Source organism: Lathyrus oleraceus, chromosome 3 (assembly GCF_024323335.1).
Source record: "Lathyrus oleraceus cultivar Zhongwan6 chromosome 3, CAAS_Psat_ZW6_1.0, whole genome shotgun sequence".
Classification (NCBI taxonomy): Eukaryota; Viridiplantae; Streptophyta; class Magnoliopsida; order Fabales; family Fabaceae; genus Lathyrus; species Lathyrus oleraceus.
This window is the reverse complement of record NC_066581.1, coordinates 338,303,387-338,321,185: the sequence shown is the minus strand read 5'-3', so window position 1 is coordinate 338,321,185 and position 17,799 is coordinate 338,303,387.

Sequence of the window (17,799 nt, the reverse complement as noted above, 5' to 3'; positions counted from 1 at the left end):
GGAGTCAGGTCTAAGGACAACTGCTATATGTGGAGTTCTCAAGAAACTTGTTATTCATCAATGTGTACTCTAGCCAAAGAAGAAGAAGTGAAGATATGGTATCAAAGATTGGGCCATCTACATCTTAAAGGGATGAAGATGATTATATTTGTTGAAGCTGTTAGAGGAATTTCCAACTTGAAGATTGATGAAGGAAGAGTTTGTGGGGAATGTCAGATTCGAAAACAGACAAATATGTCACATCAGAAGCTCAGACATGACACCACTTCCAGAGTGCTGGGACTTCTCCATATGGATTTGATGGGACCCATGCAGGTGGAAAGTCTTAGTGGGAAGAAGTATGCTTATGTAGTGGTGGATGACTTCTCCAGATACACCTGGGTCAATTTTATAAGAGAAAAATTTGATGTATTTAAAGTCTTCAAAGATCTTTGTCTAAGACTTCAAAGAGAAAAAGAAAGTCAAGTTATCAAAATCAGAAGTGATCATGGGAAGGAATTTGAGAACAACAAATTTGTTGGATTCTGTGCATCAGAAGGAATTAGTCATGAGTTCTCATATGCCATTACTCCCCAGCAAAATGGTATGGTAGAAAGGAAAAATAGAACTCTCCACGAATCAGTCAGAGCTATGATTCATGCCAAGAAATTGCCCTACCACTTATGGCCTGAAGCTATGAACACAGTCTGCTATGTTCACAATAGAGTAACCTTGAAGAAAGGGACTCCTACTACCTTATATGAAGTCTGGAAAGGGAGAAGACCTACAGTCAAATACTTCCATGTGTTTGGTAGTAAATATTACATCTTGACTGATCATGAACAAAGAAGGAAGATGGATCCCAAGAGTGATGAAGGAATATGTTTGAGCTACTCAACAAACAGCAGAGCATATAGAGTCTTTAATTCCAGAACAAAAGTAATGATGGAATCTATCAATGTTATGGTTAATGATCAATAGACTGATGTCACAGACGATGTTGAGACATCTTTAAATGATGCCCCAGCTGATTTCCCAAAAAATAATAATGAGAGTGAACCTCCTCAAGCTGAACCTGAAGCTGGAAAAATCAACAAGGGACCCTCCATCCGAATTCAGAAGGATCATCCCAAAGATCTCATTATAGGAGACCCAAATAAAGGGGTCACAACTAGATCAAGGGAAGTGATCTCACATGGTTGTTTTGTGTCCAAGATTGAGCCTAGGAATGTCAAGGAAGCCTTGATTGATGAGTTCTGGATCAATGCCATGCAGGAGGAGTTAGGCCAATTCAAGAGAAATGAAGTATGGGAACTGGTTCCCAGACCTGAAGAATAAATGTCATAGGAACAAAGTGGGTGTATAAGAATAAATCTGATGAACAAGGGGTGGTAACTAAAAATGAAGCAAGATTAGTAGCACAAGGATATACTCAAGATGAAGGAGTTGACTTTGATGAAACATTTGTCCCCTGTAGCTCGCCTTGAGTCCATTAGACTATTGCTTGGAGTGGCATGCATTCTGAAGTTCAAACTGTTCCAAATGGATGTAAAAAGTGTCTTCTTGAATGGCTACTTAAATGAGGAAGTATATGTTGAACAACCTAAAGGATTCGCATATCCAAATCTTCCAAAGCATGTGTACAAGTTGAGGAAAGCCCTCTATGGTTTGAAACAAGCTCCTAGGGCTTGGTATGATAGACTCACATTGTTCCTCACTAACAATGGATACAGGAATGGAGGTATTGAAAAGAACCTATTTGTTAAGAATGAAGGAGGAAAACTCATGGTAGCTCAAATATATGTGGATGATATTGTGTTTGGTGGGATGCCAGATCAGATGGTCGAACATTTTGTTAAACAAATGCAGTCTGAATTTGAAATGAGCCTTGTTGGAGAGCTGACCTATTTTCTTGGGCTACAAGTCAAGCAGATGGAAGATTCTATCTTTCTGTCTCAAAGCAAATATGCCAAAAACATTGTTAAGAAGTTTGGCATAGAGAATGCAAGTCATAAAAGGACACCTGCTCCTACACATCTGAAAGTCTCCAAAGATGAAAATGGTGTTAGTGTAGATCAAAGTCTCTACAGAAGAATGATAGGAAGTCTGCTATATCTCACAACAAGCAGACCTGACATTGCTTTTGTTGTAGGTGTTTGGGCTAGATATCAAGCTGAACCAAAAGTCAGTCACATAAACCAAGTGAAGAGGATACTGAAATATGTCAATGGCACCAGTGATTATGGGATGTTGTATACTCATGGATCTGGATCTATGCTGACTGGATATTGTGATGCTGACTGGGCTAGAAGTGTTGATGACAGGAAAAGCACATCAGGAGGATGTTTCTTCTTGGGGAACAACTTAATATCATGGTTTAGTAAGAAATAAAATTGTGTGTCCCTATCCACTGCTAAAGCTGAATAGATAGAAGCTGGGAGTAGTTGTTCTTAACTAGTTTGGATGAAACAAATGTTGACTGAATACAATGTCACACAAGATGTCATGACATTGTACTGTGACAACCTGAGTGATATAAATATTTCTAAGAATCCTATTCAGCACAACAGGACAAAACACATTGATATTCGTCATCATTTTATTAAAGAATTAGTGGAAGAGAAAATCATAGTCCTGGAGCATGTTACTACTGAAATGCAATTAGCTGACATATTTACAAAGGCTTTGGATGCCAATCAATTTGAATGTCTAAGAGGGAAATTAGGGATTTCTATCTATGAGAATTTATAGCAATTAATTTGGAGTGGAAAAGGAAATAAAAATATTGTCTGCCCACTTAAAAGAAAGTGCCCCATTTATGGTAAATCATTACCTAGTATTGGAACTATCATCTATAGCATTTTCACACGCAACCTAAGCTCAACCACTTCCACCTTCGTCAAACTTCATCGACCTTCTCTGCTAGGGAAACAAAAATCCTTTCACAAGCTCAACAAGATGTCACAACATCCTTCATCTTCTAGTTCTAAAAACACCAAACCTGCACACAAAGGAAGAACACCCTAAATGTATTTTCTTAATGAAGTCATTTTAGAAGTGATTCCCCAATTAGTCATTCTAGGCAACGCTCCTGGTCCATCATCCACTGCAGGACATACTCAAGAAATCTTTTCACGAGGATCCTAAATGAAGGACACTCTATAAAGGGAGTTTCTACTCCCCTATATAGAAGAGACCCTTCTCCTGAGGCTGGACCTCACAATGAGAAAGATGATGATTCATCTAGGTTTGAGAAAGATATTGTTGTAGAAGGACTGTGTTCTTTAGGGCAAACCTTGCCTTGTAAGAAATCTGTAGATGCTTTTGAGTCTAAGAAGCATGACTCTGGTAAGAAGGTGATTGACTTGGAAGATGAGAGCTCAGATGATGATGATGACAACTTGCTTCATCACTTGAAGCCAAGTGTTATAAAGAGAATGAAGACCAGGAAGGGTAGGTGTGTGGCTAAGATGATGACAGCCAAAACTGGTAAGAAGGCTACTGTTGTAGGACCTTCAAAGTCTTGGAGTAAAGTGGAGGTAAAGAAGAGAAAGGTAAGAGAAAGTTCTGATTCAGAGGAAGATATTGAAGACGATGTCCCTGACATCTCTCCTATCAAAAGGTCAAATGTTAGAAAATCCCCTGCTAAGGTTACTGCTGTACACCTGGATAACATTTCCTTCCATCTTGAAGATGGTGGAGCAAAGTGGAAATTTGTAATCTAGAGGAGAGTGGCTGTGGAAAGAGAACTGGGAAAGGATGTTGTGGAGGTTAAGGAAGTCATGGACCTGATCAAGTCTACTGGTTTAATGAAAATAGTCAGTGGGTTACCTCAATGTTTTGAAGGTCTTGTTAAAGAGTTTGTGGTGAACATCCTTGAGGACATTGCTGACAAGAACAACAAAGAGTTTTGTAAGGTCTTTGTTAGAGGAAAGTGTGTAAAGTTTTCTCCAACTGTGATCAATAAGTTCCTAGGAAGAGGAACAGAAGGTGCTGGTGAACTAAAGGCCACAAACAATGAGGTCTGTAGGAAAATAACTGTTGGACATGTCAAGGAATAGCCAAGCAAGAAACATCTCTCTGTTGGAAAATTAACTGTGAAATATGCTATCTTACATAAGATATGGTCAACAAACTGGGTACCAACAAGTTCACCGACTGTGAGACTCGGTATTCTATGCTCGAGAAAACTTGTTGCGCATTGGCTTGGGCTGCTAAGCATCTGCGTCAGTATATGTTGAATCATACCACTTGGTTGATGTCCAAAATGGATCCAATGAAGTATATATTTGAGAAGCCTTCTTTAACTGGGAGGATTTCCCGTTGGCAGATGTTGTTATCAGCGTATGATATCGAATACCAATCTCAGAAAGCGATCAAAGGTAGTATCTTGGCTGACCATTTGGATCACCAACCAATTGAACATTATCAGTCAGTACAATATGATTTTCCTGATGAAGAGATTTTGTACTTGAAAATGAAAGATTGTGATGAACCATTACTTGAAGAAGGGCCAGAACCTGGTTCCCGTTGGGGCATGGTATTTGATGGAGCTGCTAATCAATATGGAAATGGCATTGGGGCAGTGATCATTACTCCTCAAGGCACGCATCTACCCTTCAAATTTTTGGATAACTTTGAGCACAAGGGTTGACGTCGATTCATCATCTCAGCAGCGATCAAGAGCACAATGGATATCAAGAGTTGGTAGAAAGAATAAGGATCATTTGTATTCAATGTAACCCTTTTCCATGTAAATTACCATTTTCAACTTTGTAAAAACCTATGGAGTCTTGTCATTTACAGACTACCATCCTATTAAATAAAGTTAACCCTTCGGGTGTCCCTAGTTGTTTGTGTTATTCTGGTTCCCCTGCAAAGTGTTTATCCCCTAATAGAGCGCTGATTTCCTTTCCCTAGCTGAGTGGTTGATTCAGTACCTTGCGACGTGTTATTTCCCCAGCAGTGTTTATGTTTTCCCCAACAAGCTTCAGGTTGATCTTCAGTAGAATAAGATCTTTTCCCTAGTAGATCGCATTGGTTTCCCCACTAGTCGCCATCCGCATCGCTCCCAGTCAGAGTTCCCTCCTGGTTTCTGAGCAGCTATTTTGTGTTTATCTTCTGCATGGTTGTCTCCCATTTGATATGGTGTTGACCTAAAATTCCTTGCAGACTCGATAACTTCTCTTCTCCTCAATAGATCTCCTTCCTCGACTAGGTTTTGAGCCTTTGGTTTGTGATTTCTCTGTTCTCCAGCAGTTGTCTCCCGCTTTTTTGTGGATTGATCGGGGATTGTACCGATGATTCATATTTCTTTGCAACACCCTTGTATCCTTTGTGATCGTTTTGTCAGCATAATCATCACACACATACATATATATATATATATATATATATATATATATATATATATATATATATATATATATATATATATATATATATATATATAACTTCATAATTGCATATTGGCATCATCATATTTGTTTGTTCTGTCGATTTGAGATTCTCATTCTCTGTATGGCGGTACTTTATCCCCATACAAATTTCAGTGTTTGTCCTCCCTCAATTGTAGAGCGTCAGCCCCTTAGGCAGAAAGACTTTGACCTTTCCCCTCTTCCCCACTGAGTTTGTTTCCCCTGGATGATTATTATTTTAGTTTCCTTTCGAGTTGTTTATCTGGATGGAATCACTCCCCTTGAGTTATATCCTCATTGGGTTGAGTCTTGATTGATTGTTTCTTTCTAGCTCTTACCTAGATAGATGCTTTGAGTCTCCTAAGAGTTTATTGCCCAATAACTGGTAATATTCTTCTTTGTTTGCAGTTTGTTACTTCTTGCCCAATACCAGACAAAACTATCCCTGTTTTCTCCTCAGTAGAGTTCCCAGTGGATCTATTCCTCCGAAAGTATATCCTTGATATGTTCACCCTATCCGGTGACGAATATCTTTTCCTCCCCTGAGTTTATCCTTGATATGTTCATCCTAACCGATGACGGATACTCTCACTTTTGGTATTCTGCCCAGTAAAAAGGTAGTTGTAATCCCTATTATTGTTCCCCCGAGAATTAATCCTTGATATGTTCATCTTAACCGATGACGGGTTTCCTTCTCTTTACGGTCTTCTGCCCAGTAATCGGTAGTTGTAAATCCTACTTTTGTCCCCCTCGTAGAGTTAATCCTTGATATGTTCACTTTAACCAATGACGGATTCTCTCTCTTGGTAGTCTATCCAGTAACCGATAGATGTAATTCCTATTTTCTCCCCTCTCAGAGTCTATCCTTGATATGTTCATCTTAACCGGTGACGGATTTTCTCTTTGATAGTCTTCTATCCAGCACTAGATAGATGTAATTCCTACTTTTTGTTCAGTTGGTTTATCCTTAATATGTTCATCTTAACTGATGACGGGTATCCTCCTTGACATTTCCCACGCAAGTCTATCCTTGATATGTTCATCTTAACCGATGACAGATTTTCTTCCCTGTTGAGTTTATCCTTGATATGTTCACCTTAACTAGTGACAGATATTCTCATCTTTGGTCTTCTGCCCAGTAACTGGTAGTTGTAAATCCTATTTTTTTTTTTGCAGTTTTCCCCAGCAAGGCTATTCTTACCGAGTAACCGATAATGAATATTCCTCCTGGCATTTCCCAACGAGTCATCCTTGATATGTTCATCCTAACCGATGACGGATGTCCTCTTTGTCAGATCTTTATTATCTCCTCACCCAGTAACAGGTAATAGATGATAGATTTATGCTCCTCCTGTGTTGAAGTTTATTTCTTCCCCAGTCGAGTTGAGTGTGCATTTCCTTAGTGAAATTGTTTTTCCTGCATGATTCAAGTACTTCAGTTTTATCCTGACTTACTCGTATCCTCTGCAGATGTTGTTGTTCCCGGGCTGAGTCTTTTCCATGTTTGTGTGGAATTCCTCGAGTCCCCGTAGTTTTAAGTCGTAGCTCGGCCTACGCATAACTCCTTTTATCCCCTAGAGTCTATGTCTCCCCAGTGAGTTTTCCTTATGGAAGGCATTATGCTCCTGCGAACTTTCGATATCTCTGATTTCTTTCCCTTTGTGGCCATATTTCCCCACAAAGAATTAATTTTTGCATTCATAGCATTTGCATCATGTGGTCTCTTAGGGACCAAAATTTGTTTTTGTGTTTTTATTTAAGTCCATTCTATTGAGTCGAGCTGAAGATTTTAACCTTCGCCTCCTCAGTTAGAATGTCCTTAAATAGGGGCAGCTGTAAGACCCTAATTTTGAACCTAAGATCCCTCATGCAATTCCATCATAAGCATTGGCATTAGGATCATACTTTGGCATCCTCCTTGCCCCTCTTTCATAGGGTTTATTTTGGGAGAAATCACCAAGCACTTTGTGATTGTATCATACTTGTATATTATCATTTTACTAATCAAAATACCAAAAATATGTCTTTGTATTTGCCTAACTCTTTTGTAAGTAGGGCATGATCACATTATTTCATCAAGTTCATATCTAGGGTTTGAGACCCTCATGACAAAGAGCACAACCATGAATTTATCCAAGAATGGTTATGAGCATCATATATGAGTCTTACATGTTATTTCGATCAAGTTTTCTTCAAGAGTTTGGAGGTGATTTTCCTTGGAAATCTTAGTTTGACTAGGTATCATAAGTAACTTCTCCAACAAGCTATCTCACAAATTGATCAAATTTCTCAAGGTACACTTCAAAATTCATCATCTTATGCATATATGATCTACCATGAGCCAAGAAAGTCCAAAGAATTGAATGTTAGCAAGTTGGTTGATGGTGGTTGGTCAGATGTATTCATCTGATCAAAACTGGGTCTCCCTAGACCCTATCTCCTACAATTTTCATCATATGAAAATAATTCCAAGATCAACGTTACTCTAAATGACATTCCAAACAACTTTCATGTTGAGACCTAGAGTTATTTTTGCTTGGAAAATCATTTTCTATGTTGAAACACTATAGGTCATTTTGTCTAAACCATAATTTGAAAGTCAACTTCCCATGGCCATAACTTGCTCAATTGTTATGATATGAAATTTTTCCAAGTTGTACAATCAAATTAAAGATGTATTCTTCAACTTTGATGTTTGGAGTGAGAGATAATTCAACTTTTATAAGCATGTGATATGAGGTTACATTATAGGTCACATTTGACCTATACCATTGAACAAGTGATTTTTCCAAACATCAAAAATGCATAAATCTATCATACCAAATCCAAATGACATGAAATTGATGACCATTTTAAAGGTATTTGAAATATCTACATCGTTTATGAAGATACATTTCTCATTTGAAGCTTACATAAAAAGTTATGTAAGGTGGAATATTGAGATATATGGCTTGGCACTTAGTAATTTTTTTGATATGTCGAAATTTACAAACTTCCACCTCAAAATTAATCATGATACAAGTTTCAAATGGAAAAGTGTTGAACATGAAAGTTGTTCCTCTTGATCTAACCTTTCCAAAAAGTCCAATTTCATCCATTTTGGACAAGATTTGCTAGGGCTGCGCATGGCTTGAACATGATATCATCATTTGGCAAAGATCAAACTTCAAGTTTCCATATACATTTTCCTTGCATTCCAAGTTGATTTCAGACTTACTCACACTCAATTGTGGATAAAATGGAATGATTTCATGGGCATATACACGCCCATGCACCCATGCATCACTCATTGCCAATTTTGGAAAGTCATTTGGAAGGTGCAAATATCACATGATCTAGCTATAAATAGAGCTCCATATGCTCAGAATTCAACTGACATTCATGCCATCTTTGATCCTAAACCCCTAAGCCTTCTATTTGAGAGGATAAACTTGAGAATTTCCTTTGATAATTGAGTTGAATTCTCACTGTTCTGAGATTCAAAACTCTAGGGATCCAAGACCTTTTGTGCATTCTAATCCACTTCTGCAAGCATACTGAGCAAGATCAAGCACAAGCAAAGCATGAACAGTTGAATCCATACCTACATTGAAGGTATTTTCCAGAAAATTTCATCTCTTCGATTCTCTCTTAATTCCACTCAATTCTCTTGGATCTTTGGTTGTCTGAAGTCCTACCAATGTAGGCAAGAAGGTTGAGTTGCTTAGAGGTCAAATCGAAGCAACTCAGTTGACACACCTCAAAATTCAACTCCTCATATCTTTCTATATATGTGGAGTTAGTTAAAATTGAGGTCAGATTTATGCTCTACGCCATTTTTTCTTTCAGATCATGTCCTCCGTTTCCATTTTCTTGATGGCGATGAGTGAACCAGTCCGGCCAGCGTCACCGGAGAAGATGACCGACCTTTGGACGCCGGTGATATGTTAGCATGGTTCAGAGCCATTGATTCTTTTCAATTTTTTTTAATCTCGTGCATTGCTTTTAAATACCAAGTTTATGCCATATTGACTCAAGTCCGCGATGGAACGCGCGCTGGTGGCCACTTTATCTGCCACCTCAATTAATAAGGGAGATCAAGTAGTCCACGCTTTTTATGATTATTTGAATTTCATTTTAATTTCTTTATTTTCATTAATTCATATTAATTTTAATATTGATCCAAAAAATATGAGAGTTTCACCAAAAAATTTCAAAAAATGTCCTCTTTCATATTCTGAATTAAAATTATTTTTTGGATCATTATTATTATTTTTCATGATTTAATTGATTTTGATTTTTTTTAATTGTTTAAAAATACTTTTAAGTCTTCAAAAATTCTAAAAAAAATTCTCCAAGGTCCTTTGACCTATGATAAATCTCATGGCCATTTTTTTGGAGTTTTGATAAGGTTTTAGGAATTTGACAAACCATATTTAATTTAAATGTATTATTTTAGTATTTTTAATTTGAATAAATGCTAATTAATTTTGTTGACCAATTGTGATGACTTGTTTGAGTTTGACTCTTGTTGTTGGGCCTTGATCAAGGTTGATTTGACTTTGTCAAGTTAATATCATTGGATTTAGGGGATTGATGGAATGTACATTCCATCTCCCAAAATGAATGATTGATATTAATTTGGTAAAAGTCCTCCTTTTATCAATTTGAGTTTTCATCTATTCTCCTCTCTCTTCATCTCATTCCCTTTCTTTATGCATTCATCTCATTTGGCCTATGATATCTCAAAGTCCTAAAGCTAGTTGATTGAAAAATTAACATGAGTATGGAGGAGATTAGGCCACACCTTTTGCATATTCTTTTGTGTGTGGTATGTTACATGAGCATAGTCCATAACACCATGTCTCTAACATGCATTAACACCAAAATTCTATTGCCCGACCTCAAATAGTTTTAACTTCTACATAAGTCAAATTACGATTGCTTAACATAGCGCAAAATTTGTGACATAAAAGGCATAGCATTCAAGTTAGTGAGATTGTAAGTCTCCCCTCTTTCATGGTATTGTGTGGAAACTTGGCGTTTTTTCCTTCCTTTGGAAGATGTCTTGGCTCAAGGATCCATGCTTGTGATAAGTGGGTTGAGTGTTCTCCAAAGAATGTCTAAAAATGAAAAGCAAAAGCAAAACAATACTAACTTCTAACCTATTAACAACTAAGTTTTAATTTCCAGCCATTTACTTTAATGTCACTTAATTCTAGCTTTTGTACATTTGCCATTGTTCATATCATTCTAAATTGTTTATGTTAATGTAATTTTCACTTTGTCCACTTGGACCATATTGTGTGATATATCTTGTTTGTGTATACTTTCCTTGTTTGTGTGGTCTTTGACCATTAATGTACATAATAACAACAAAAACCCTAAAAAAACGTTTGTGTGGACTGTTGGATTGATCTTGGACAAATGGACTTAGAATTTAGGCAACATTCCTATGCTAAATGACTTGGCCAATGCCAACTTATTGAGAAATCAAGTGCTTGCAATTTGAAACTTCATTTGATACATCATTCAAGATCCCTTTGAGTTCATCTGCAACATGATCATTATGAAGCTGTCATTTTGAACCTGTGACTTGTGGAATCCATCTGCTACATGGGATAAGTTTGAAGAAGAACATGGAATGGCTAAAGCTTGGATGTGGTTATCCTTATTTGATGCCTTTGCAAAAAGATAGAAACTTTGGCGTTATGCCTTGGCATTTTCAAACTTCTTTTCTTAAATCAAATTTGTAAATAAAATTAACTATACTTGACTTAAACTTTCAGAAAAGCCAAAAAGAACTAACTCATTCAAACCATTTTAGGCCTTTGTGCCTTAAGTTTTGTTAAAAGCAATGCATCCACTTTGAAATTTGTATCACGAACTACGAGGTTTTGATCCCTCATTTTTATGTTGGTATGTAGGCACAAGACCGAAGGTCTTGCCAAACACAAAAATATAATTAATGAATTCTTTTCTCATCCCCCCATTCTATTTATTTTTAAACATCATTTTTGTACCAAATACACATGCACACAAAAAGGGCTCTCTAGGAGTACCTAGGATACTTTGGGTGCTAACACCTTCCCTCTGTGTAACCGACCCCCTTACCTGTAATATCTGACATTTTATTAGTTTTGATTTGAAAACTTCTTACTTTTGGGTTTTGTTCGTACTTTTTTACCTTTTCCCTTGGAAACAATAAAAGCGCGGTGGCGACTCTTGTTATTTGATCTCTAGCTTATCCATAGCTTGATGATCATGAATTTACCGCTACACACACAATGGCATTCTCCTTACGCCTCTTTCATTGAGTTTGCATTGGGAGAGATCACCAAGCACATTTGATTGTATCATTAGTTACTAACCAAAATGCCTAAAATGTGTCAATGTATAGTTTGTTACTTTTGAAGATAGTGTGTGTGATCACCCATGCTCCATAAAGCTCATATTTAGGGTTTGAGACCCTAAATTCAAGTAGACTAATCAAGAGATGGTTCACATTGACTCTAGACATCATATATGGATCCCCATGGTCTTAACATATCATTTTGATCAAGAATTCATCAAGATTTTAAAGCTTGTTTGCCTTGGAAACCCTAATTCATCTGGGTATCTTGTGTGACTTCCTCAGCAAGTTTCTGTTGGAGAATTTGCCATCCAAGGAGCAGCGGAATTTAAAAATTTCTCCATTTAGTGATCCTTACGAATGCGCATGATCAGTGATAGAATCGTTACCTCTTGTGGCGATTCAAACCTTTGGTGCAGATCTCTGATAATGATCAAAACCTTTGATACAGATCCACGGGGCGATCACGAACGTTGAACGATGACAACGTCTCTACTCAGTCCATACGAACGGATTCCTTCAATCGCAGTGCTAGCTGTTATGAATGAAGGCTTTGAGTGAGAGAGAGATACGAAATTCCAACTCTTCAGTTGTGTTTTCTGTCTCAGTGAGAGTCACAATGCTTCTACCCAAGGGGTTCTATTTATAGAACCACTTGTGTGGGCTTCAAGCCAAAAAGCCCACTTAAGTGCATTTTGGCCCATATCTCATAAAATGCCAAAATCACTTAAGTATTTGGTACCTTACCATATTTCATATTTTACTTAAGTACACCGTACCTTACGATGTTCCTTAATTATTCTATCTCTCATCAATCCGTCCTTTGTGTGTGACCCTATAGGTTTTCGCGGCGTTGGCAATTATATTAAATCACGCGTTTAACATAATAAACAGTGAGCGGTCTCTAGCAACACATCACTGCTACCCAAGTCACGAAAATGTCATGTGATCTGACAAAACCTCCTGTGATAATAATTATGTGTATAATTACCCCTTTGCCCTTATGTCTATATTGAACACAAGGTATAAATCGTGTCACCCTTGTCCAGTTCAATATTGGGCCCATAGACATTTATCCTGTTACGCAGGATTGGCAAATTCCATCTAGGACACTCATGTCCCTCAGCATGCTTCGTGGAGTACCCATCAACTGTCTTTATGGTTATCCAGTTACGGACAACGTTGGATCAGCAATAAAGCACTCGACTCTACATCTAGGATCCATAGTGGTTTCAGGTCGAAGAGTGGTATACACTATTATCACCATGAGAATAACTTATGACACTTTGCATAACTTTCTATATAGTATTCTCATAGCGGGTCAATCCGGTATAAATATTACTCCTAATATTCATACCTATATTTAAGACTTGATAACTCTTTATCCATGATCCATGAGATGTGATCATCAGTCTACAAACATAATAGTCTTAATGCTTTAATATTATCCCACTTCACACTAAAGCTCGACTACGGATACTTTAAGAATAGTGTCCTTATGTTTAATGTGTTCTCATGATTAAGTCACACTTAATACATTTAACGGACTATCTATTCCAGGGACTTTATTAATCAACCATAATAAAGAAAATGCCTTTAAATAATTCGATACAAGTACCAAAAGTATTGGCCTCTAGGGCTTACACCAACAATCTCCCACTAGCACTAGAGCCAATCAGGCATACCCCGTATGCCCATTGATCTAGTATGGCCATCATGCTTCTGCTGCGTAAGAGGCTTTGTCAGTGGGTCAACTATATTGTCAAGTGTAGGTACTTTACATATTTTTGCACAACGCCTAAGTATGTGTTTGGATCGTTGGTGAGATCTAGGCTCCTTAGCTTGTGCGATAACACCATTGTTATCATAATAGAGACCAATGGGATCCACAATGCTAGGGACTATGCCAAGTTTGTTGATCCAAACAGCTTCCTTTGCTGCACTTAAGGCAGCAATATACTCGGCCTCAGTTGTAGAATCAGCAACTGCATCTTCACTACGCCAAAAACTGGAATAGACAGTGCACCTTAGAGGGCGCTTTATTACAAAAGCGCACCCTAAAGTGAAGAGAAAAAATAAGGAGCGAACAACTGGAATAGACAGCGCACTTTAGAGGGCGCTTTTGTAATAAAGCGCCCTCTAAAGTGAAGCGAAAAAATAATGAGGAAATGGAGGGACACCAATAGAGAGCGCGTTTATGAAAGTTCCCTCTAAGGGTACCCTTAGAGGGCGCTTTTAAAAAAGCGCTCTCTAAGTCCATGTACATTTCCAGTTTATAAGGCGCTTTTGGAAAGCCTTAGAGAGCGCTTTTAGAAGCGCCCTCTTAGGCCCCCTTTAGAGGGCGCTTTTTTTACACAAGCGCCCTCTAAGGTCCCCTTTAGTAAACATTAAAATTATAACATATACTGCATGTCTCTTTATTTTCCCTCGCTATATGCTATTTTGTTTACGTAACTGGGTTTTCTCTCTACTGCGATTACTCTCGTCCTCCGTTCGTTCTCCCTCCCTCACCGTCGTCGTCGCCGTCGCCTTTTTCTACTGATGCGTTCACGTTCACTGAGTTATCTGCGTCCACCGTCGCTGTTCACTTTCTTCTCCATCGTTACCGTCACCTTGAAGGTATTTCTCTCAATAGTTTGTATTTTCAGGTGTTTGATTAGGGCATTTTCTAAACTGAGTTTTACATTTTGTGCATTATGTTGATTAATGTTGTTTAGGGCAAACGAGCACTATATGGTGTTCATGAGCACCTTGTTGAAAATTATTTTTTGTTATTTTTTTGTGTATGGTTTTGATCACTGAATGTTGTATGTTGTATGGTTATGTAAGGTTTTTTATTTCTGATTGAAAATTGATGTCATTTGGAGTGTGTTTGAGCTTGTGCTTGGAAGTTTGATGATTATGGATGCAAGTTTGTTCATGTTCCAAACACCATAAGTTTGCATTGGTCTTTTGTATGCAGTAGGTGTGTGTGAGTTTGTATTCAATAATGATGAAAAAAAGAGAGAGTTTAGATTGTTGTAACATGAGAGAAATGGAAGGTATATGAATGTGTTTTTTGTGTAGCTTCACGAATATGGTCATTGTCTTACTTGGGTCTTATTGAATCATTTCTATATTACAGATAAAATGGCTAGTAACCAAGACGATACCCATGACGCGAGTGGATCACGTAACAATGTTGAAAATGAAATCAAACGAGGATTGACTGTTATGAAGTCAATCATTCGTGCAAGAGACAAGGGTGAAAAATTTGAAGTACATTGGAGTGCTGAAGACCAACTAATTGAGCCTAACAGTTCAATGTTGGCAAGTTACATTGGTTTCCTTGTTCGACAACATATTCCGATTACATGTGATAATTGGAGAAGTCCGGAATTGAAGGTCGGCAAAGAAAAAATATGGTTCGAGATACAGGTACTTACCATATATTGTTATATGTTTTTTTTGTTGACTATTTGTTAACCATATATTGTTATAATATTACTTATAATAACACACTCCATGTGTATATTTTTTAGAGATCCTTTCACATCGATGAAAGCCGGCAAAAATATTGTATTCAATTGGCCGGAAAAAGACTCCGAGGATTTCGATCCTTTTTGTCCAACAAATTTCTCAAGGATGAGGAAGGAAAATTTGTTGAAGCAGAACGGCCAATGAAGTATGCGGAGATTATTTCAGCCGAAGAATGGGATAACTTTGTCGCCAAACGAAGAAACGAAAAATTCCATGTAATGTCTATTAATTATAGTATTATACAATTGTTAAGTTACTTGGTTCTGATATGCCTTAAACTTTTTTATCCAGGAAGTAAGCGACAAAAATCGGAAAAGGGCATCAAAACCCGCGTATCCGTACAAAAAAGGGCGTACGGGATATGCACGGCTACAACAAAGAATTGTGAGTATATTCAAATGCTATGAGCTTATACATTGTCACAATATGTTATAATTGATGATCTTATAATCTGATTCAATGTGTAGCTAGCCGAGGAGAAAAGTGACGCAACATCTCTTCCGGAGCACGTATTATAGAAGGCTGCTCGGGTTGGGAAGGATGGGGTTGTCGTTGAAGCGGTTCAAAATGTTTATGATGAATGTGTAAGTATATATAACATTATTTCTTTAATTATATCGAAAATCTTGTTAGACATATAATTCATTTTTAATCTCCTCTAATAATATTTCAGGAGACTTTATCCCAAACCTTACCTTCAACCGAGGTCCAGGATTGCAGGAGCCTACTTAGTCGAGTACTAAATGTTCCTGAGTATTCCGGTCGTGTGAGGGGTAAGGGTTTTGGTGTGACTCCATCGTCATTTTATAAAAAACCAAAAACAAAAAATCCTACCAACAAAGAGGTGATGGAGACCTTGGCGGAGTTAAGGGCACAAGTACTCGAACTGCAAAAGGAGAATGCAAGGTATAGAGAGGAAAGGCGCGGTTCCGAGGCAAAAGATACTAGTGACCGAGCTTGTATCAATTGTCAACCGAAATTTCCCGAGGTAATTATATATGTTATTATGAAATTAAAATAACACTTTTTTACTTGACACATATACACGTTAACAATAACATATTTATTATTGGTTTAGGGCATTACACCTTGTCAGCCGTATCTATCGTCACCAACTTATCGCATAGTTGGCAAGGGAAAAGTGCACAACACTTCGGGTGAATTACTTCACCATAATCCCCTCCCGGTGGGATATATGAAAGTTTCGGTTGACCTTGTATTAGATACGGACGCGCTTCTACCATTACCTGACGTTGTTTCAGAGACAACGTTGATGCGAGATGCAGTCGGATCCTTTGTTGGATGGCCGTCAGATCTAATTTTCCTAGATGCTGAGGTATATATGTTCTAAATGATTATGAATATTTAGTATTCACATTTCAATTCAGCTACAATTATGATATTTAATCAATCCTTATTACATGGTAATGTTAGACTCCTACAAGACCCACACATAAAGCTGGTAAAGGGATTTCAAGACGCATCGAGTCGATTGCATCTCAAAAAGAGGTACAAATATATATACCCATTGAATTATATACGCAACGATTATGTTGCATCACAAAAAGTCATGATTTAATTTATATGAATTTTTAGGTTCCCGGTCGAATGTTGAAAAAAGCTGGTAAGGATATTCCAACGAAGTCCGGGACAAAAACAAATCTTAAATCTCAAAAAGAGGTACAAATATATATACCCATTGAATTATATACACAATAATTCTGTTGCATCACAAAAAGTCATGATCTAATTTATATGAATTTTTAGGTTCCCGGTCGAATGTTGAAAAAAGCTGGTAAGGATACTCCAACGAAGTCCGGGACAAAAACAAATCCTAAATCTCAAAAAGAGGTACAAATATATATACCCATTGAATTATATACACAACGATTCTGTTGCATCACAAAAAGTCATGATTTAATTTATATTTTTAGGTTCCCGGTCAAATATTGGACAAAGCTAGTAAGGAAATTCCAACGACGTCCGGGACAAAATCTCAAATTATGATGCGTCTTGAGAAAATGGTGGAAGAGTCAGATATTATGCACGGCGCCATCCGTAGTGTAGATATGGATGAAGGTGTTTTCGGAATTGCTCATTCCGAATTAATTGCAAAGGAGGACATGCAACAACTTTTTGAACACGAAGAATTGGGCATCGCTGTCATTCATACATACATAAGGTACTCCGATCAATCTATTATTTACTTAGTTGAACAATTTATTTACACATTTCAATGAGTAGTCTAATGTTTCTTATGTTTCTATTTAAGGTATATGTATGACACATTGATGCGGGGAACTGAATTGTGTAACCGATTCAATTTTATTGTTGCTTCCCGTATCAACACAACGTTTATAATGAAAAATCCAACATCCGTAATGAATGAACTAGTCGATAGATTCATGGTGGTCGGTGATAATACTACACCCAGTTTGTATTTTTTACCGTTTAATTCTGGCAACGGGTTAGATTTTCTTTCTAATAATTTCATTCTAATCTATGTATATCTTTTACGTAGAAAATTTTCATGCATCTAAATTTTTTATTTTA